The following is a 23,232-nucleotide window of genomic DNA, read 5'->3' as shown; positions in this document are numbered from 1 at the left end:
CTATGCTGACAGGACCCATCTGCGATTGCCTGCTTGTAGCTGCTGCTTTGCTAATGTACGCATGGGCACTCTAGACGGGGTCCCTTGCTCTGGCTGACTGGCTGAGCTTGTGAGCCCAGCAGGGGGAGGGGCACTTCTTTTGCATGTGCCATCCCGTGAGTGTTCTCACTTTGCCCTCACTGTCTGTCCTCCTGGCGTGCTGGCTTCATGAAGACAACCCCACAATAGCTTAGCCTCCTCTGTGGAGCTTTCCTATGGGATGTGAGGGAACTTGGAGAGCGAAGGCATTCCCACAGAGTCTCCCCCCAGGCCCCTCTTTTCTCAGAGCTGTGCATGGTCCTGTGCCCTAGGTCATTGCTGGGGAGGGAGAGGAGATCCCCTTACTTCCTCCTTCTTCCTCCTGGGGGGTCCAGCACCTCCATCTTCAGACATTTGGCTGCATGGGTCTCTCAGATGTCTTTTGTGTTGTGTGCCTGTCCTCTGTTGGTTTATGAATGTCCTTTTCATTGTTTCTTAGGGAGGAGAGTCTAAGGGAAGAGCTCACTCCGCCGTGATGCTGATGTCATGCCTGGTCATTCTATTTTTAAGTTTTTGAGGAATCTCTGTACTGTTTTCCACAGTGGCTGCACCAATTTACATTCCCACCAGCAGTGTATGAGGGCTCCCTTTTCTCCACATCATCTCCAACACTTCTGTTTTCTTTGTAAAGATTGGCACCTGAGCTAACATCTGTTGTCTATCTTTTTTTCCTTCTTGTTCTCCCCAAACCCTCCCAGTACATAGTTGTATATTCTAGTTGTATGTCCTTCTGGCTGTGCTGTGTGGGATGCCACCTCAGCATGGCTTGATGAGTGGTGCCGTGTCCAGGCCCAGGATCCAAACCGGCAAAACCCTGGGCTGCTGAAGTAGCGCACACGAACTTAACCACTTGGCCATGGCACTGGCCCCTCTCCAACACTTCTTATTTCTTGTCTTTTTAATAATAACCATTCTGATGGGCATGAGGTGATATCTCACTGTGGTTTTGATTTGTATTTCTCTAATAATTAGTGATGTTGAACATCTTTTCATGTGCCTGTTGGCCATCTGTATATCTTTGGGAAAATGTCTGTTCAAATCCTCTGCCCATTTCTTGACTAAGTTTGTTCTTTTGTTGTTGAGTTCTTCATATATTTTGGATAGCAACCGCTTATTGGATAAATGATTTGCAGATATCTTCTTCCAATTGCTAGGTTGTCTTTTCATTTTATTGATGTTTCCTTTGCCATACAGATGCTTTTTAGTTTGATGTAGTCCCATTATTTTTTCTTTTGTTTCCCTTTCCTGAGGAGACATATTCAAAAAGATACTGCTAAGAATGATAGCAAAGAGCTTACTGCTTACGTTTTCTTCTTTGGAGTTTTATGGTTTCAGGTCTTACATTCAAGTCTTTAATCCATTTTGAGTTAATTTTTGTGCATGGTGTAAGATAATGGTCTACTTTCATTCTTTTGTGTACGGCTGTCCATTTTCCCAAAAGTGTTTATTGAAGAGACTTTCCCTTCTCCATTGTATGTTCTTAGCTCCTTTGTTGAAAATTGGCTGTTCCTAAATGTATGGGTTTATTTCTTGGCTATCAATTCTGTTCCATTGATCTGTGTCTGCTTTTCTGCCAGTATCGTGCTGTTTTGATTAATACAGCTTTGTAGTATACTTTGAAATTAGGGAATGTGATGCCTCCAGCTTTGTTCTTTTTTCTCTGGAGTGCTGTGGCTCTTTGGGGACTTTTGTTGTTTCCAATAAATTTTAGAATTCTTCTTTCTATTTCTGTGAAAAATGTCATTGGGGTTTTGATAGGGATTGCATTGAATCTCTAGATGGCTTTAGGTAATATGGACTTTTTCACTATGTTAATTCTTCTAATCCATGAGCACAGAATATCCTTCTATTTCTTTATGTCTTCTATAATTTCTTTCAACAATGTCTTATAGTCTTCAGTGTATAGGTCTTTCACCTCATTGGTTAAATTTATTCCTACCCACTTAATTCTTTTTGTTGTGACTGTAAATAGGATTATATTCTTGATTTTTTATTTCTGCTAGTTTGTTTTTAGTTTTTTGATGGATTCTTTAGCGTTTTCTATATGTAAAATCTCATCATCCACAAGTAGTGACAGTTTTACTTCTTCCTTTCCAATTTGAATATGTTTTATTTATTTTTCTTACTTGATTATTCTGGCTAGGACTAAGAAGGGTGAGCGTGGGCATCCTTGTCTTGTTCCTGCTCTTAGAGGGATAGCTATCAGTTTACATCATTGAGTATAATGTTAGCTGTTGGTTTGTCATATATGGCCTTTATTATGTTGAGGTACTTTCCTTCTATAATTATTTTATTGAGAGTTATTATCATAAATATGTGGTGAATCTTGTCACATGCTTTCTCTGCATCTGTTGAGATGATCACGTGATTTTTATTCTTCATTTTGTTAATGTAGTTTATAACATTGATAAAGAATACTGTTGTAATCCTTTGTATTTCTGTTATATTGTTTGTGATTTCTTCTCTTTCTGATTTTATTTATTTGAGGCTTCTCTCTTTTTGTCTTATTCTACCTAAAGGTTTGTCAATTTTGTTTATATTTTCAAAGAACTAGCTCTTAGTTTCGCTGATCTTTTCTATTTTCATTTTACTCTCCATGTCATTTATTTCAGCTCTGATTTCTAGCAGTTCCTTTGTTCTCCTGACTTTGGGCACTTCATTTTTCTTCTTTTCTGATTCTTTTGGATGTATTGTTAGATTGTTTATTTGAGATTTTTCCTGTTTCTCAAGGTAGGCCTGTGTTGCTAGGAACTTCCCTCTTAGTACTGCTTTTGCTGTATCCAATAGATTTTGGTACACTGTATTTTCCTTTTCATTTGTCTCCAGATATTTTTCCATTTCTCCTTTAATTTTGTTGTTGTTCCAATAGTTAATGAATAGCACGTTGTTTAGGCTCCACATATTTGTGACTTTTCCAGCTTTCTCCTTGTGGTTGATTTCTAGTTTCATACCATTGTGGTTGGAAAAGATGCTTGATATCTTTTCAGTCTCCTTAAGTTTATTGGGAGTTGTTTTGTTTCCCAAGAAACAGTGTATCTTTGAGAATGTTTCATGTGTACTTGAGAGAAAATGTATATCCTGCTGCTTTTGGATTGAATATTATATATGTATCTATTCAATTCATCTGGTCTAGTGTTTCATTTAAGGTCAACGCTTCTCTGTTGATTTTTCTCTCTAGAAGACATATCCGTTGATGTAAGTGGGGTATTAAAGTTCCCTACTCTGATGGTGTTGCTGTCAGTTTCTCCCTTTAGATCTGTTAATAGTTGTTTTATAGACTTTGGTGCTTCTACGTTAGGTGCATATATATTAATAAATGTTATGTCTTCTTGATGGATCATCCCCTTTATCATTATATAATGCCCATCTCTGTCTCTTGTCTTTTTTGGCTTGAACTCTATTTTGTCTGATAGAATTGTGGCTACATTCACTTTCTTTTGGTTGTCGTTTGGTTGGAGTATCATCTTCCACCCGTTCACTCTGAGCCTATATTTTTCTTTAGAGCTGAGATGAGTCTCCTGGAGGCAGGACATTTTTGGGTCTTTTTCTTTTTTTGTTTTTTTTGTGTGTTTGTCTTCATCTTTATTTTTTATTTTATTTTTTTTAAGGGGCCTTCCCCCTTTTTTTTTTATTGAGTTATTGATTGGTTACAATCTGGTGAAATTTCAATTGTACATTAATGTTTGTCAGTCATGTTGTAGGTTCACCACTTCACCCTTTGTGCCCACCCCCCACCCCACCTTTCCCCTGGCATCCACTAAACTGTTCTTGGTCCATAGTTTTAAATTCCTCATATGAGTGGAGTCATACACAGATTATCTTTCTCTCGCTGGCTTATTTCACTTAACATAATTCTCTCAAGGTCCATCCATGTTATTGCAAATGGAATGATTTTGTTCTGTTTTGCAGCTGAGTAGTATTCCATTGTAAATATGTACCACATCTTCTTTATCCATTCGTCTGTTGATGGGCACTTAGGTTGCTTCCACGTCTTGACTATTGTAAACAGTGCTGCAATAAACATTGGGGTGCACAGGACTTTTGGGATTGCTGACTTAGGCTCTTTGGATAAATACCCAGTAGTGGGATGGCTGGATCGTATGGTAGTTCTATTTTGAGTTTTTTGAGGAATCTCCATACTGTTTTCCATAGTGGCTGCACCACTTTGCATTCTCACCAGCAGTGTATGAGGGTTCCTTTTTCTCCGCAACCTCTCCAACATTTGTTGCTATTAGTTTTAGATATTTTTGTCGTTCTAACGGGTGTAAGGTGATATCTTAGTGTAGTTTTGATTTGCATTTCCCTGATGATCAGCGATGATGAGCATCTTTTCATGTGCCTATTGGCCATCAGTATATCTTCTTTGGAGAAATGTCTGTTCATGTCTCCAGCCCATTTTTTGATTGGGCTGTTTGATGTTTTGTGGTTGAGTTGCGAGAGTTCTTTATATATTAAGGATATTAAGCCTTTGTCAGATATATGACTTGCAGATATTTTTTCCCAGTTAGTGGGTTGTTTTTTTGTTTCAATACTGTTTTCATTTGCCTTGAAGAAGCTCTTTAATCTGATGAAGTCCCATTTGTTTATGCTTTCTATTGTTCCCCTTCTTTGAGAAGGCGTGGTGTCCGAAACTATCCTTTTAATATTGATGTCAAAGAGTGTACTGCCTACGTTTTCTTCCAGAAGCCTTATGGTTTCAGGTCTCACCTTTATGTCTTTAATCCATTTTGAGTTTATTTTGGTGAATGGTGAAAAAGAATGGTCAATTTTCATTCTTGTACATGTGGCTTTCCAGTTTTCCCAGCACCATTTGTTGAAAAGACTTTCTTTTCTCCATTGTATGTCCTCAGCTCCTTTGTCAAAGATAAGCTGTCCATAGATGTGTGGTTTTATTTCTGGGCTTTCAATTCTGTTCCATTGATCTGTGCACCTGTTTTTGTACCAGTACCACGCTGTTTTGATTACTGTAGCTTTGTAGTATGTTTTGAAGTCAGGGATTGTGATGCCTCCCGTTTTGTTCTTTTTTCTCAGGATTGCTTTAGCAATTCAGGGTCTTTTGTTGCCCCCTATGAATTTTAGGATTCTTTGTTCTAATTCTGTAAAGAATGTCATTGGGATTCTGATTGGGATGGCGTTGAATCTGTAGATTGCTTTAGGTAGAATGGACATTTTAACTATGTTTATTCTTCCAATCCATGTACATGGAATGTCTTTCCATCTCCTTATGTCGTCATCCAATTCTCTCAGAAAGGCCTTGTAATTTTCATTATATAGGTCCTTCACTTCCTTAGTTAAATTTACCCCAAGATATTTTATTCTTTTTGTTGCGATTGTGAATGGTATTGTATTCTTGAGTTCTTTTTCTGTTGGTTCATTACTGGAGTATAGAAATGCTACTGATTTATGCAAATTGATTTTATACCCTGCAACTTTGCTGTAGTTGTTGATTACTTCTAAGAGTTTTCCAATGGATTCTTTGGGGTTTTCTATATATAAGATCATGTCATCTGCAAACAGCGAGAGTTTCACTTCTTCCCTCCCTATTTGGATTCCTTTTATTCCTTTTTCTTGCCTGATTGCTCTGGCCAGGACCTCCAGTACTATGTTGAATAAGAGTGGTGATAGAGGGCATCCTTGTCTCGTTCCTGTTTTCAGGGGGATGGGGTTCAGTTTTTGCCCATTGAGTATGATGTTGGCTATGGGTTTGTCATATATGGCCTTTATTATGTTGAGGTAGTTTCCTTCTATGCCCATTTTGTTCAGAGTTTTTATCATAAATGGCTGTTGGATCTTGTCAAATGCCTTCTCTGCATCTATTGAGATGATCATGTGGTTTTTATTCCTCAGTTTGTTGATGTGGTTTATCACGTTGATTGATTTGTGGATGTTGAACCATCCCTGTGTCCCTGGTATGAATCCCACCTGATCCTGATGTATGATACTTTTGATGAATTGCTGAATTCGGGTTGCCAAAATTTTGTTTAGAATTTTTGCATCTATGTTCATCAGTGATATTGGCCTGCAGTTCTATTTTTTTGTGGTGTCCTTGTCAGGTTTTGGTATCAGCGTGATGTTGGCCTCATAGAATGTGTTAGGAAGTGTTCCATCTTCCCTAAGTTTTTGGAATAGCTTGAAAAGGATAGGTATTAAATCCTCTCTGAAAGTTTGGTAGAATTCCCCAGGAAAGCCATCTGGTCCTGGGGTTTTATTCTTTGGGACGTTTTGGATTGCTGTTTCAATCTCTTTCCTTGTGATTGGTCTGTTCAAATTGTCTGCCTCTTTTTGAGTGAGCTTTGGGAGATTGTAGGAGTCCAAGAATTTATCCATTTCCTCTAGGTTATCCATTCTGTTGGCATATAGTTTTTTGTAGTATTCTCTTATAATCTGTTGTATTTCTGCAGAGTCTGTTGTTATTTCTCCTTGCTCATTTCTGATTTTGTTTATTTGAGCTTTCTCCCTTTTTTTCTTTGTAAGTCTGGCTGGTTTTGGGTCTTTTTCTTAACCTGTCCAGCCTCTCTGTCTTTTCATTGGTGCATTCAATCCATTTACATTTAGGATGATTATGGATATATAGGGACTTACTATTGCCATTTTATCTTTTGTTTTATGGTTGCTCTATATTTCCTTTGTTTCTTTTTCCTTGTGTTTCTCACTACAATTTCAGCTTGACGGTTTTTGGTGATGTGTTTTTCAGTTTCCTCTTTTTTTATGTTTCGTGACTCTGCCTTAATTTTTGTTTTGTGGTTACCATGAGGTTTATATAAAAGGTCTCACAGATGAGATAGTTCTTTTTCTGCTGATAGCATTTTTCCTTCATTTGACTAGGCAAGTTCTGTCCTTTTCTTCTTCCCTTGCTATTTTTGTTGTCAAAATTATTTCTTTCTTTATTGTGAATTTGTTACCAAATTGGAATGGTTAATGTTATTTTTAATGCTTTCTTTCCCTTTAACCTTTGCATCACAATTGTTTACTAACATGTTCTGATACAGAGTTGCAGTTTTCTGATTTTATCTATTTATCAACTTGTTTAAAGCTTTGTATCCTTTGCCTTTTCATTTCAGACAGGAGAGCTCTTTTTGACCTTTCTTATAAGGCAGGTCTAGTGGCGATGGACTCCCTCAGTTTTTGTTTGTTCCTCACACTTTATTTCTCAGCTGCAGCAGTGGACCCCCAGCTGTCGCAGCACCCAAGGACACAGAGCTGATTATTACAGTGTTGATTAATACAGTCCCTAAGTAGCTCTCAAATACTTGTACTTTCCTGCATCCTTTCTGAAACCACCCTAGTCGAAGTAAGCAACTAAGTAACTAGATGACTTTAATGACCTCATGTCTCTGATCCTCAATTTCTTGGTTTGTGAAATGAGGCAGTTAGAAGGAACACCAAGTTTCTTCCTTCTCTTTCTTCTGTGATTATCAGAATCTACAACTATGGAGAGACTCAGGGAAAAATCAATTCCAGTGCTTTGGGAAACCATCTCACTTTCTCCATTTAAATTAACTCTTGGGGTGACTGAGATTGTGCCTCATATCCTCTCATAGCACTGCTCTTAAGGACAGTCTCAGAATCTTCAAGACAACTTAAAAGAAGACCCTTTCTCTTAAATAGGAATCTGCCTCATGCCATGTTTTGAGCTGTAGAAAATATTTTAGAATGAGATTCTAGTGTTGGTAACAAATTTATCTACATGGTTAATTCATCTGAAAGCTCCTATTCTTGAAAATGTCCCATGTGGAGGTAGAGAAGTTCCATGCAAAGGTTTAGTCCATTTTTGTTGACAATCTCTTGAGTGTATGTTAAAAACCTGGATAACAGGATAATGTTAATGGAGATTGGGGGGAGGGACAGTGATGAATGAGTTTGGTTGACTTTCAGCAGTAGTAAGGTCAAAATGAAAGCATTATAAAAGAAGAGTAGGGATTTAGGTCAGGGCTTTCTATGAAAAACAAGTAAAAACCATAAGCAGATGGAAAAAGTTTAAGTGACACAGTATGGCAGCTTCCACTGATGAGTTTAATAGGCAGCCATTTTAGTGGCAGAGAGAGTAGACTGAAAAGTGAGGAGAAGTTTGGAAAATTCAAGGGACAAGAACCAGAAAAGCAAGGGGTCCCATCCTGCCCTGAGGATTCTTCTGTTCTGAAGTGTGTTAGCCCAGCTGAGGGAAGACCTGGGGAGGATGTTGTAGATCCTCTAAAAGGGGCATCCATCAGCTGCAGGAAGATGTGCCATCTCTCCCCAAAGCTCATTAGCAGATTGGAAGCGGGATGCTGCATTACTCTGATTAGCATTAATTTTATAATTCTAGGCAGAGAACTTTCCTCCACATGAGTCAGCCTTCACACGAAAGCACAGACTCACATGGTGTGGATAAAACACAAGTAACCTTACTGCTGCTTCCCATCTTCCAAGGACCCAGTGGGAAGGAAAACGTGGTTCCCTAGCAAAGAGGGGAGTTAAGGGCTGGAGTTTTCCAGCTCTCCAAGCTGGGTGCAGGTCCCACAAATCGGGGAGAAGTGCAATGCCATCTTTCTGGCAGACCAAGACTTTGGGAAAACTGGGTCCTTCTGATCTGGTTAGGGAAGACGCAGTACTTCCAACAGCCACTGCAGCAGGGCAACAGCAGCACTACAAGTGAGATGAGGAACATGACCTCAGAGCCTCCCAGGGAGAGAGCATTTAGGCCCCTACCATTTATTGGGATAACTGGTTCCTGGCCCTTTGGAAAATACCCAGTCATCCCAGGGCTAGACTTCTCAGGAAAAGTAACTTGCCAGTCCCTTTTAAATTTGCAACTAAAACCTATCTACACTTTTATTTGTTACATATATTGTTGGGGCTTCATTTCAAAACACTGTATTACAAAACTGTTTCAGATAACTTTAAATCCATGGCAGTGACTTTCAAATTCTCTTGATGGCAACTCACAAAATAAATCTATAAATTATTTTTTATCGTAAATCAGTATATACGCACACACACCAAAAGAATATAAAAATTTTATGAAACTGTTCTTAACTTTTTACGTGTAATACACTCTAATATTATCTATTCCATTTTGTTTCATTGTTTTTTAAGTGCTTGTCACACCCTCTAGAATTATTTCATAATCCACTAATGGGTCAGGACCTGCAGTTTGAAAAACACTATTTTAAAATTATTGCTTCCAGGTACCCTAGCCGGTAGTCTGGTATCCAGATTTTTAAAATGCTTATTAAAATGCATCATCAAAAAGCAATATTTGCTAAAGGACCATCAGTCTCTATTAAGAGCACTGTCTTGGGGATTCCAACCACAAGTTACCAGATAAATAACCAGCTTTCCTTTGCAGAACTGAGATGTGAGCTCAACACCAAGTAAAAATGACATAAAATCAGAACAAAGTTGGAAAAGGAGGACCACCTCCAAATGCAATGTGTGGTGCTTCTGGGAAACATGCAGCAGCCTAGAGTGAGGTGAGGGGGACAAAACAGAAAAAAAACATTAATGGAGAAAAATCAAGCTTGTAACTTCTGTCTCCAGGCTTCACAAGGTGCACTTGTACTTCCAAGCCTAAGAGACAGAGTGATGTTCAGCATGACTCCATAATCCTGTGGCCTTAAGAACCTCAGCAGACATCAGTTAAGTCATTTAAGGATAACTGCAAATTAAATTAGTTCATCCTAATTACACAAAAATGATAAATTCAAATAAGCAAGGTAATTCAATTCTGAATTAAAAATTTTTTCAATCACTTGACATCTCAAATCAAAGCAAATGGGTAATGTTACCAATTATATCAATTCGACTCTATATTTCAATACATAAATATATGATGAACAATTAAAATTCTTATGTGATATGCATTTAACTTGTTAACATTTATGCTACAGTAGGGAACCACACTTGAGAAACAGGGTCATGTCCTTGAAAACCAAAGAAGGTTATCACAAAAGAGTCTTTGTAAGAATCCAGCAACAGGATGAGTCCCCAAAATCTATTAAGTAAACTATCCCACAGAAAAAGTGAGGCAGATCACACTAGTAAAGGCAACACTATGGAAGCTTATGAAATAGTTATCAAGGGAAATACTTGATACATAATAAAAATATTTAGTTTTAGGAAGCGGTATGATAGGCTCTGATATGGTTGCACTAATGAGTACAGGACTTTCGTAGGAAGGAAAGAAATGGAAATTCACTGAATGTCTGTGTTTTGTCATGCATCACTAAATACCTTCGATTACATTATAGCGTTGGAAACTAGGAAGCAGAAATGTTAAATAACTTGTTGTAGGCCACACAGTAATACATGACAGAACTAGGACTTAAACTCCATCTTCTAATTACACATCCATTATTCTTGTCACATCAATACCACTTTATCCTGAGCTAGTACTCAAAATATGATAGTGCTTAAACTATTTGCTTAAGCATTTCTTAGGATTTCTGATCAAGGTCAATTCAAATTCCAATTTCAAGGCTAATGAATAAGAAAGTGACCTTTAAAAGGAAAAAAATATGTAAAAAATATACATGCATTCCGGGTGGCATTATGAATCTTCAAACTTTCGATATTCTTTGTGTCTCGTGTAAGGATGAAAAAAGTTATCTATTGCTGTATAACAAACCACAACAAAGTGGAGTAGCTTGAAACAGTAACTTATTCTTGTCTCTTATTCTGTGGATTGGCTGGGATTCGCTGGGCAGTTCTTGCTTGGGGTTTCCTAGGAAGTACAGTCAGATGTCATCTTGGGCTGAAATCCTCTTTGCCTCTATTTTGCTGGATGTCAAGATGGTTCATTTCTGTGTTTGCTGAGGATGCTGGCTGTTATCTTATTCGGGGCTGCCAACTGGAGGGCCTGCATGTGGCCTCTTCATGTGACTTAGGCATCTCTCAGAGTGGTGGCTGGGTTCCAAAAGAAAGCATCCCAAGAGGAAATATTCCAAAAGACCAGGCTTCTTACAGCCTAGCCTCAGAAGTCCCAGAAAGTCACCTCCACAGCATCCTATTGGTTGAGCCAGTCACTGAGGCCTAGGGGGAGGGATGTAGACTCCATCTTTTGATATGAGAAGCAGCAGGCAATAAGGGAGGGAGGGAGACTGCCCATGTCACCTTAGTCTTTAGCCTCCCATCTGGCATCTCTACTTTACCCAACTGAGTTAGAAGGGGAAATAGATGACACAACTACAATAACACAAATTATTGTGTGGTGTTTCTCTATCTCTTTGGCACTCTCTCTTTCTCTGGAAACACAGCACTTCTTGAATGAATGGATAAATGAGTCTCTCCCTTTTCCTCTCTTCTCCTTTTTTGCCTCCTCACCTTTCTTTTCTTCTTTTTAACTGCAGATGAAAGGTTAAAAAAATGTTTTAAGCAGCAACATACTCTAATTAGTAAATCTTATAGTTAGTTTCTACTCAGATCTCCCATTTGATGTCTACCTGCCTGATTCAGTCATCGTCCTATCAAGGAAGGTGATAAGAATGCAAACCAAGGAGAGAAGAGAGGGAAAAATGGGAAAGCAAAAGTAGATTATCAAGGGAAGAAGGAAAATATAAATGGGAAAGGAAATAAATCAGGAGCACTGAACACCGTTAAGCCCAAATGGCTGAAAAGACAAAGGGAAAGAAGCAAATTTTTCCCTTATGGTGCTGCATCCATCCTTCCTTCCTTTCCAATCCATGGCCGCCATCGCCAGTCTAGTCTAACCTTATTTCTTAATGCCTGAATTTTTGCTATATCATCTTACCTAATCTCCCTGCCTAGTTTTTACCCCTTAGAAATCACCAAAAATGGGGCCAGCCCGGTGGTGTAGAGGTTAAGTTTGTGTGCTCCTCTTTGGCAGCCTGGGGTTTGTAGGTTCCCATTCTGGCACAGACCTATACACTGCTTATCAGGCCATGCTGTGGCAGGCGAGCCACGGATGAAATGGAGGAAGATGGGCATGGATGTTAGCTCAGGGCCAATCTTCCTCCAAGAAAAGAGAAAGAAATAAAATAAAATAGATCATCAAAAACACTCCTTTTCTCCTGGTGTTCTCAATTACAAAAAAAGAAAAGAGAACACTAAATGACTTCTGAAGGATTAAGTCCAATATAAACATTTTAAGAATTTTCATAATCTGACCTAACTTTCCTTGCCACTCTTGTTTCTCAAGTCTCCCATATGTGAAACTCTTTACTCAGCCAGAGCACTCTACTCAATGTATCCAAATACACAGAAAAATGAGACTAGATCTCACTATTACATCATGAAAAATACAAAACCTGAATCAAGGAAAATAACAGACAACAAAAATATTACATTACAGAAAGCAGTGTGGTGACATTATAAGCTTATAATTATAGCGGTTATGGTCCAGCTCACTTCTCACGAATACAGCCTTCTCCTTTTGTCTTCTGTCCTTTGCTCTAAGGATCCTATCACCAGGAGCATTCCCCACCGCTCTCTGCCTTCCTAAATCCTGTCTCGTCAGGACCCACAACATTAACTGACTAATTTGGAAGAAGTGTGATTAACAGAATTATTCTGGACCTGAAGTCCCTTGTTAACACTACAGCATCAGATTTGATTCTCGATGGACACCAAGTCACTCAAATTCCATCTCAGCTTTTACTCTGTAGATTTGTTCAGTATACGGTTGATTAAAGGACCATTCACCCCAGTTTGGTAGATAATTCAACCAGCCTCCAATCCAAAGTTTGCACAACTTTGATTTGTAGTAATTACAAACAGTAATTACAGAAACAGTTAAAACATTCATTGCTAATATTGTAACTCTTTGGGAACCTCATATAAATGCAGTTTTAAAAAAACAGGATATTTGAAGATAGTAACACACACCGTGATTAACAAGATTTTGTGGTGAGAGTAGTTTATTGTCAGGTATAATTAAAGCTGTAGATGCTATTCTGAAAGTACAGACTTTAGGGGGCAAGGGAAGAGAGTTTTTCAAGCAAAGTACAAATTAGGAATAATTACAGTGATGGTTATGGAATGTCAACATCCATTTCATCATGATGAGCTCAATCTCCTTCAAAATTCACTTGAGTCCGGGAAAGCTTTAGTGTAAGACAAAAGGCAGCTTTGGGAAAAATACCTTTGAAGTATTAAGGAGTAGAGTGATTGGCAGTCAGCAAACATAAAAATGGATGAAAGAGTAAATGTCTTGATCACCTACGGAAAGTGTACACTTCAAGTATCTTATTAAAAGACCAGTTTTCTTTTTCATGTCCAATGTTGAATGCACCTGCAATTGTTGTTTTTTAATCTATTTTGATCCCCAAACTGGATATAACTAAATGTTTTATGGGAGTTTATAAAGGTGATGAAATTATAAAGAAAAGTAAGTGAAAGATTATCAGACAGGAGAGTGGAGGCTTCTGGGGTGATATCAACATTGTATGATTTGACATGAGTGGTGGGTCTGTGGGTGCTCACTTCATTCTCCTTGTTTATGGTTTATGCGTGTTGCTGTTTACAAAGCAGTTATGTAGAAAATCCGCTGACACTAATACCTTCGACAGTTCATTAGCCCAAGGGTGTCTGTTATGCTTTAACCAGGGCTTTGCTCACGTTCCCTTTTGCCCACATGAAGCCAGTTGTGCATTAAGAGATGACACAAACATCTCTTGAAACAAGAGATTTCTTCTTGTTTTCTAGAAGAAATAGCGAAGCTGGTCTAGCGCTTGGTGATATTTCCAAACAGTCCTTTTGTGAAGGGCCGTGAGAAGATGTCCTTCTTCAGCCAAGGATGAAGTCTTATACTTTGTATTATTTAAAGTACCTGATGCCATGCTACACAACTAGTGTGTGTGCATCCATCCATCTGACAGATATTTATTGACTCACCTACCAGCTGACTCCCTGGGAAGCCAGAGCAGTTTGCCAACTAATATGGTTAATTGGGATTTGATAAGTGCTATAAAGACACCAGAGATTCAGCAGTTTCTCCCAGCTATCGAACTTATTTTGGCTAATGGATATCACTCCCACTCCCATTTCAATCTTACAAAGGGATGCTAGAAGAGGATTGACCAGTCAGAAGGTGGAAACTTAATAAAAATTGAAAGTCAGAGATGGGAGGGAATGAAAGCAGCAGAGGAAGAAGGAGTCAGAGACTGGACAGCCAGCAAGGCCTCAGTGCCCTGCACAGTTTAAGCTGAGCCAGGTATTCTTCCTGTTTCCTTGCTTGATCTTTGCTTGATCCTCCCTCTTGCCAACGCCCTCACCTGGAGGAGTCAAGCCCAGCACAGATGCCACTGAGACAGGTCAAAGCCAGGGAAAGGTCCTGGGATCAAAACTTGGCTAAGTATGATCCAAACTTCCAAGCAGTCAGAAGTAGAAAGAGCCAGAAGATAAACCTAACCCATTTTTGAAGGGGTGCCAAAGGTGAAAAGCAGGAAAACCAAAATTACTCATCAAGTCTAAAGGGGGAGCACAGAGCCAGAAGCTGAGAGGAGAAGAGGAGTCAAGCAAGTCAGTGCCAGGTAAAAACAGAAATAGAGAGTTGAAAAAAAAAAAAAAAACAAAGCAAAGCAAAATGAAGGGTCCAAGACAATAATTGGGAGCATTCCTTGGGGTTTGATAATGGATTTTATGGGTTAGCTTAAGTTAAAAGCAAAAGATGTGAGCGGGTACCTTCCTTCCTTCTGACATTATCTCCCACCTTATCAACAGTCCATTGTTACCAAGGCATTAACAACACTTACCAAAGTCTAGAAGCCCTTTGGGCAGTCTTGCTAAAAACCATATTAGTCTAGACTGATTTGGCCTTGAGGATGACCACATCTCCTCAGGACAGTTCTCCCTGGATTCCTTCATTGGCTGTTTTGGGAAATGACGCACTTGGACAAATGGTCTACCTAAATGAATGATTCAGGTCTGAGCAGCATGAGACACTGGCAGATAGGAATGCCTCCCTTAGCAGCAGAAAATTCAGCACTTACCACGTCCCATGCGGCATGCTCTCCCAGAATACTTTTAATATGATATCCCAGTGTATTTAACATTTTAAAATTACTCCATTTGGTTAAAATCAATTAGATTTTTTTGAGGATCTTCGTCTTTCTCCAGCCCAGTTTAAACCATAATTTCCTGAAGACTAGGATTATCTCGCCATGTTCTTTTTCACGTCCCTGTCGTTTCTAGTCAAGCCTCAAAACATGAAGTCTGCACTGTGGGTTCATAGCACCTCAGAGATCATCTCGATTCTCCCCATCCCACAGTGGGAAAGTGACCTCAGTCAACGTGGAGTAGAGTGTTTAGTCTCAGCCTTAAAATAAGTGTTTTCTTTTTTATTGTCTTTTCTTCCTGTCTGCTTTTCAGAGTAGAAGCAACAGTAATTTAAACTTTTCTGCTATGTGACCTACACTCCACAGGTACCTTATAATAGCTGAGCCAGGGCTTAACAAAGGAATTGGGTGTGTGTGGTATTTGTGTGAGCATGTGCTTGGGTTTGTGTGGTATTTGTGTGAGCATGTGCTTGTGTGTGTGTGTGTGTTTCACAATCTGATTGCCGATGTGGGATGGAAGATGGGAAAGAATGTTTAGGCACTTGTGTATTTATATCAAAGAGATGGTAGGACCCACAAAAAAGAATTCATTTTTTGTGATGTTAATGTTATATTTTGGGGGGAGGTTTTGGGGGAGGAAGATTTGCTTCTAACGGGTGGACTCATATCTCTGTGTGGGGAGGCTCAGTTTTAACGACAACTGAAGTCTCTCCTGGCGTTGGGATATTTCATTCTCGTAGGGAGAAATGCAATGCTCATCCCTCCTCCCTCACACCCCCCCACCACTTCCTTGGTGCCCTTCCAAGGTAGGGCCCTTGGTGCTGGCTGCTCAGTCCTCTCCCAGGGGTGGCTTTCCAAGGCCAAGAGGGCCAGAGAGGGCTGCTGCCAGAGATGCTTCTGTTCTGGCTCCTTCTCACTCCCCTTCCTGTCTGCTGGGGCTTTTGGTGGCAGCACCTAGTCCTGATGGGGTTAGAGTACCACCCTGGAGTGGATGGTGTGTGCACCAGCAAGCATCCAGTCAATTCATGAGTTATCCTCTGCGTGAGCTGGGCTGTGATGTGCCGTTATCTTCCTGCTCCCATTGTACACTTCACACACCAGCTTTCTCTCCAGACAGTTGTTTGATCACTAACTACTTCGAATATCATGACCATAGGCTCATTTATTTTTTTCTGTTTTAAAGGATGGTGCTGGTGTGCACAGGGAGCAGCCACATCAATTCACACATTTGCCAAGGTATCTGATTGTGAGCTGCCTATCAAGGTGCTGACTTTAATAAAAGCTTATTACTGTGAGCATTATTTAGCATTTATGTGGCTCCTCACAATTGTTTACCCATTATTTCTCAGCGCTCCCCTGTCCAGGTGATCAGTGTTAGCAACTCACATTGTAGAGGCAATAAATCCGGGGTCCTGGAGAGGTTTTAGTAATATCCCCAAAAGGACACAAAGTGAATAACCACAGAACAGTGACTTTCCTGGAACCCCTTGAAACTGGCCTGGACCCCTCTCCCTCTAGCATACTTGGCGAGTTCACTCATTCCATCATCTGGTTTGCAGACCTGCACAGGGTGGGCTCTTCTCGCAGATTGCAGCTCAGATACCCTGAGGCCTTCCCTGGTGACCTTATCTACAACAGCATCCCCTCCCCAAGGCTCTATCACATTCCTGTGTTTATGGACTCCACAGAGCTTAGTGCCACCTGAAGTTATCTGTTTATGTGAAGTTGTGTGTCTTTGTGTTTGTTGTCTGTCTGCACCATTCAGGAAGGTCATCACTATGAAAATAGCAGTCTTGCCTGGGTTGTTCATTGCTGTGTCCATCCTCTTTGTTGAAAGCACCTGTCATTACAGTAGGCACTCAATAATGCTTGTTGAGAGAATGACAAAGACAGACCCTGTAAATACTGTTACTCACACGTCATTTTCTTTGCCTTTTCATCTCTTTCTGGATTTTCTGGCCATAGTCACACATACAGTCAGTTATTCTCAATTACGCTGGAGCTAATGATCCAGGCTGTGGATGGCCCAGGTCCTTGGCTTCCTTCCCTCTCTGGCTTCCTCTCCTCTGGAGATTCCTCCAGATCTTTCGGTCTTTTCTGGCCTTAGTTGAGAGGGGTCGAGAGGAGAGTAGGGCAATGAAAGTCCTATTAGACAATTTTGCAAGTTCTAATAGCTTTTGACAGGTACACAGTTGAAATTATTGATCTTAAGATTTATTTTTTACCTTATTTGTGGATTTTAAAAAATGCCTCTGTTTTATATATGCAGTACAGTGAAAAGTGCTTTGAAGAAGTTAAAAGCACTGTATAAATGTAAGAGAGAATTATGTATGCATGTAGTCCCATTAACCTTGGTAATTGAGACTTGGTTGTAGATTTAAAATATAATTAGTTTTGATAGAACAGTAGCTCACACTTTTCTAATGGGTAGAGCCAGACAAGGCTTAGAAAACGTGCCTTTGGTAGATTTTATTTTTGAGCCATCACATCAAGACAAAGCTTACAATCCCTTCGGAGGCTAAAAGGGTGGCAGTAGTGGTGATTTCTCATCAACAAGTCAGAATAGGCAAATGGTCTTAAATGATTGAATTTTCTTGCTTCAAATTTCAGGACAATGAGAATACAGTTTCCTCCGAAAAAATCTTAGGCTGATCTTGGAAGAAAGACCCCCTGGATCATCTAAAAATAAAGTTTTCTATTTAAAGGTTGGTTTTAATGCTCGTTATAGCCCTATGTGCTACCAGAAAATGGTTTGCCTTTTTGTTTTAAACATAAGGAATCAATGTAATGCCTTATGCCTGATAACCTGTGCTGTTGTATTTGGTCCTCCCTACAACTCTGTCCATAGATATTATTGTTGCCACTTTATAGATGAAAAAATGGAAGCAAAACCATTAAGTGTCTTCCCCAAGGTCTTAAAAGAAGTCACCAAGAAGGTGGTGTGGCTCAAGTCTCCTGACTCCAGTTTACTATTCCCCACAATAATGTTGGAAAGCCACATTGGAACGGGAAGACTCATTCCAAGTACTGCTGTCACACCAGCAAGCTTCAAAGGTCAGGCAGATATTTTACTTTACCGTTAAATTGGCCACGTTTGCTCAGTGTGTACTATATCCCAGGCCCTGTGCTTTGCCCTGGGAGGATTCAGAGAAAGTAAAAGATGGATTAGACTTTCCTGGCTCTTACAAGCTGGTGGGAATGGGAGACACATACATACAAACATGGAAGGGCAAGGGGGACAGTGCACTAAGAGAGATACACAGCTCTGTGGGAGCAGGGGAGGAGCAGTCTCTGAACACGTTCCAGGAAAGGGGTCACCTTCCATGCCAAGATGAACTTTGCATGAATAAAGATTTAAGTGAGGACAGATTGAGAAGAGTGAAGAGGGGAATGGGGTGTCGACCAAATTTCATCCACCTGCAATTTTACCTACTCAAATTTTATCTACCACGGCAAGAAGTTAGTGTCTAATATTTTAAAATTACTTTTAAATACAAGTATTTGCATATTAGTTATATAAATAGAGGTAAACACCAGAACACCTATGATAGAAATGGCTCAAGTGGTTTCCATGGGGAATGGAACTGGAGGGATAGGAAGGATTGGGGTTGTGAGGTTGGGGAGGGCCTGCCGTGGCTTTTTATAAAGCCTTCAGTACTATTTGGTTTTGAAGGCACAGGTATGGATTCCTTAGATAAATATTAATTTTTCAGTGAGCCTTAAAGAATGAGTAAGGTTTCTCCAAGGAGAGGGAGGAGGTGGGTATTTCTAGCAGAGGACCCAACATTAACAGAGAGAGGTGGCAGGAGAGCAAAGGGAAGAGCAGGTAACCCATTAGGATGACTGTGGAACACACCTCCCTGCGTGGGGACACCTGAGCTGGTGCTTGATTGCAGAAGGCCTTGGATAGAAGGGTGCGCACAGACACACACACACACTCATGTGGTTGTCGGCAGGAAAGCAATAAAGGGTATTGGGCAAAGGGGTGATATGCTCAGAACTGAGCTTTACGTACAGCAGTGGTTCTCACCTTGGAGATTACCTTGCTTGTTAAAATTGCTGGGCCCCACATCAAAGTTTCTTCTTGAGTAGGTCCAGAGTGAGGCCCGAGAATCTGCATTTCTAATAAGTTCCCAGGCAATGCTAATGCTGCTGGTCTGGGAACCACAATTTGAGAAGCAATAATAGAGTAATCTAGCAACGAGGAGAAGTCGAGACTAGAGTAGTGGGAGAATGAAGGTCAAGGGACTGTTCCACTAGGACAGAGCAGAAGGAATGGGGCCCTGATGGGGAGTGACGGTGAGACAGTCCAGAACAGCAATCAAGAGAACAGACTGACTGCTTCAAAGGATAGAGGACCATTGGGCCATGTTCTGGGTCACACCAAATCACAAATCACTGTTAAATCTCCAGTGCTTGGGCCAAGTATGCCAAGCAGCCCCTGAAATTCATTTTTAAAGCAGCAATCCTGTCTGGAAATTAAGCTGTGAGTTTGACCTCACTTTCCCTTTCTTCCCCATCTCTAACCTCATTCTAGTGCAATTTAGGTTACAAAAGCATCTTCCAGGGAGAGCATTCATATCTGCACGTGGTCAGAAAGTGTATCTGTCTGTATATATAAAATCGTATTAAAGCTGGTTGCCTTATTATTTCATTTTAGAACATCCCTGTAGCTAAATGGTGTTCAAAGTAAACATGGAGAACAGAAAGCATCCATCTCTACCTAGTGGGGCAAAAAATGACTGAATTCCCATACCATATAAATACCCCATGAAAACACAGAGGAATCCTTGATCCACCCAGCATTCACTGAGTATCTGCCTCGTGGCAAGCACTGCGGATGTGCTTGGATACAAAGATAAATAAAACGTGGGCCCACTCCCAGCAGTTCAACATCTAGCAGTGTTTGTCCCACGCTCTTAAATCTTGCTAAGGATTGGGTTTTGTTTGTAATAGAAATTCTAAAGCAGGGACAGAAGAAGTTATCTTTCCTAAATTGCCCACCTCTGTTGTCTAACTATTCCACTGAGGAAAACACTTGGTCCTGGGTTACTTCGCTGAGCTCAGATATGTTTTGCTGACACACAGAGTCTGGGCAGCATCCAGCCCCCCGTTTACTCCCTGGTCTTTAAGTCTAGTAAGTATTTTATCATTTACACCTTTTGATGTCCAAAGAGAGGGCCGCTCGGGGTTTAAAACATGCAATTTCCTTTACTACCTCCCCAAATAACGGGGTCATTTCAGGACCAGGACAGTTTGGCACTGGGACGTGTTTCCCAGAAGTACTAATAGCTCGAGAGAGGAGCAAGTGTCCTCACATCTGCAGGTCTGGGTGCCGAACTTTCTACTGTCGGTGAGAATCATGTCCCAGTGAAAATGTAGAAGTGAACCAACCCTCAAAGGGATAAGGTGACAGGGAGCGGTGTTTACTTGAGTCAGAGAGTAACTGAAAATGACTTCTGCAGCTGGAATGAAACAAAGGGTTGAAGGTCAACTTCCTCTTTGATTTTGGCTAGTCAGCAGTTCAAGCAGCCTTTTCAAATGTTTCGTGTCTGCTGACTTGTCCAACTCTATAAAAGACCCCACATCTTGCACCAACCTGTACCTCTTGGGCACTGGAGCGAAACAAAAGGAAAAATGTTCCGTCTTATTAGAATTAATGAAGTCATGCCACTCACATCCGTCCACGTTACTCCACTTTGTTCACCACCATTGTGGTCCATGCTGACATCATTTCTTTCGTAGATTACTGCAGTGGCCTTCTCACTGGTCTCTCACATCCTGTTTGCCCCATCCAAAGCATTCTTCACATTAAATCACTGTAATTCATTAATTCACAGTATTAATTCACAGTAATCTTTTGGAAACTCAAATAATACAACTAAAATCTGAATACCCTACACATATAAATAAATCCTAACTTAAAAATTTCCCCTGGCTCCCCATTACTCCAAAGACTTAACTAGTTGATTTGGCCCAGAGAACTCTGCTTAATCTGTGCCTCCCACGCTTTTCCCTCTTCTTGTTGCATCACATTCCTCCCTCCTCACTCTCTCTGCTCTCATCACCCAGATTCCTCTGCCTGGAACACTTCTCCCTCCCTGCTTTGCCAAGTTGTCTCCTACTCACCTTTTACCTCTTAAGCCTTATCAGCTCCTGAGGGATGGGTGAGGAAGACCCTCTTCTCCTTGGTTAGGCCAAATCCCCATGTTTTAAACTCCCTTGGCACCGACAACCAGCTCATGAACCCTTCATAGAATGTAACATGGGACATTTACACAATCTTGTATGATTAATTTCTGCCTGATCTCCCCTCTAGACTGTAAGATCCATGAAGGCAGAGACTCTACCTTTTTGCTTACCATTGTATTCCAGAGCCTGGCATAGTGTCTGGCACATGTTAGGTACTAAATAAATTCATTCTGAAGGAAGGAAGAATGCATGAGTGGTAAATTGATACTTCTAAAATAATAAAGAGGAGGCCTAGCATTTTAAATGAGTGATAATAATGGGTAGCACATATTAAACTTCTAGTGTTAGGTAAACACTGTTCAAAACTCTTTACTCATTCATTCCAGTTCCGAGGACCAACCCTATCAGTACACGTCAGTATCTGCACATAATAGATGAGATCTGAGATTCAGGCTACTTGTGCAAGGCCAGGCAGCCAGTGTAAGGTGACGCCTTAACAGTTGTCAATATTGTTACTCTATTTATTACTATTCTCACCTTGGTGGAGTTCCTAAGAGTGCCATCGTCAAAGGGGGTGGTGTTGGGCAAGCACAGCCCTGCCCCCAGGCCTCTGAGCACCTTCTAAGGCTGGGCCTGGAGTGAGAGTTTGGGGGCCCAGGGGCTGTGAGGGCCTGCCCACCATAATGGAAATGGCAGATGGAGGAAAGGATCCTTCAGGCTGGGCAGTGGGGAAGGTCACTCAGGCATCCAGAAACCTTCCTCAGAACCTGTCTTTGAATTAAATCTCAACTCATATCTTCCAGAAGCCTGAGGTGAGATGTCTGGCCATGTTGCTGGTGCCGTCGCCCTCAAGAAGCCAAACAGGCTCTCAGAGTCTCTCAGGCCCTACCCCCGGACGTGGCCCCGCCCCAGAGCATGCTGGGCAGGACCTCCCCATAGATCCCTCCCATTGCCAATGTATTCCTCCAGAGGATTCTGAGCTCTGCTTGGTGTTTCCAGCTGTGATGAGGTAAATGTAGTCTTGGTCCTCTGGAAAAGTAGATAATTAAGGCAGATAGTCCACACATGTGAAAGTGTTGTGACTTGGAAAGGGCGGGCAGATCCCAGGTTGGGAGGATTAAGGAAAGCATTGAGGGAAACCTTTCAGTATGGTGGGAGGGAAGGAGGAAAGAAGAGATGGAGGATCTCATTTTGGTTTTGGTTTTGTTTTGTTTTGAAGTTTTTATGAAGAAAAGTTCCCATCTGATGACTTCTCTGTTTCCCTCTGGTGGTCCAGCACATATGATCAATGAGCGAGGAGTGTGGACAAGGTGTAGGAAAGTGGAATTGTTTTGAGAACTTAGGCAAGCGAGTTGACTGAGAAAACAATCACAGAAGCTCCCCCGAGACAGGGCCTCTGTTTGTTGCCTCCACTGGGTGTCCCAAGTGCTTGGAAGAGCGTCTGGCACATGGTAACACAGGAGGAATGACTGGATTCTGAGGCAGTGGTGGAGCTGAGCAACAAATGTAGAACAGAAGTTTATGGGGCACAAACACACTTGTGTGATTTTATCCAAGAGGAAGCAGGCCCTTATTTGAGGGCAGTTCTAAAAAAGGCAAAGTTGGATTTTGCTAGACAGGATGAATGAAAGAAGGGGGTAGGCTGTTTAGAGCAGAGCAGTATATTTAGGTTTAGGATTAAGTGATGCCCCCATGAAGTTTTCCTTGGAGGGGGAGGAAATGAAGACAAAGGTTGTCAGGTGAGCAGGGGAAAGTATAGAGTGGCTTGTAGTTCCTGAATAGGTTGAGGAATTAGCATGCTGAGGGCATAAGCTGAGAGGATAAAGGGTGGAATGTCAGACTGTATTTTTTCAGAACACACAAGTGTTGCTGGTGATAAGTTCTAGGCTATGGCCATAACTGAACTGGAATGAAGGTAAAGGACTCTAAGATGAGAAGGAGCAGACAGTGAGAGATCAGATCATTGGAT

The 23,232-nt window shown here is 40.8% G+C and overlaps 1 protein-coding gene across 36 annotated transcripts in view; it reads left to right on the top strand.

Moving 5' to 3' along the window:
- LOC123276114 (ATP-binding cassette sub-family D member 2-like) overlaps positions 1–23,232 on the top strand; it is a 212,720-nt gene that overhangs the window by 138,083 nt on the left and 51,405 nt on the right. For 8 of the 36 annotated variants that reach the window (XR_011500366.1, XR_011500363.1, XR_011500350.1 and 5 more), the window contains 2 exons: positions 17,682–17,776; positions 22,067–22,272. The exons of 7 other annotated variants lie outside the window; for them this stretch is intronic. The gene's annotated coding sequence lies outside the window, so the exon portion shown is untranslated. Of the gene's footprint in view, positions 1–9,341; positions 9,531–9,597; positions 9,696–16,254; positions 16,308–17,681; positions 17,777–17,983; positions 18,126–22,066; positions 22,273–23,232 lie in introns of those variants that run through there. 21 more of the 36 variants (XR_011500369.1, XR_011500371.1, XR_011500351.1 and 18 more) reach the window with 13 other exon arrangements.

Source organism: Equus asinus, unplaced genomic scaffold (genome assembly GCF_041296235.1).
Source record: "Equus asinus isolate D_3611 breed Donkey unplaced genomic scaffold, EquAss-T2T_v2 contig_197, whole genome shotgun sequence".
NCBI lineage: Eukaryota > Metazoa > Chordata > Mammalia > Perissodactyla > Equidae > Equus > Equus asinus.
This window is presented reverse-complemented; position numbering and strand designations above follow the sequence as displayed.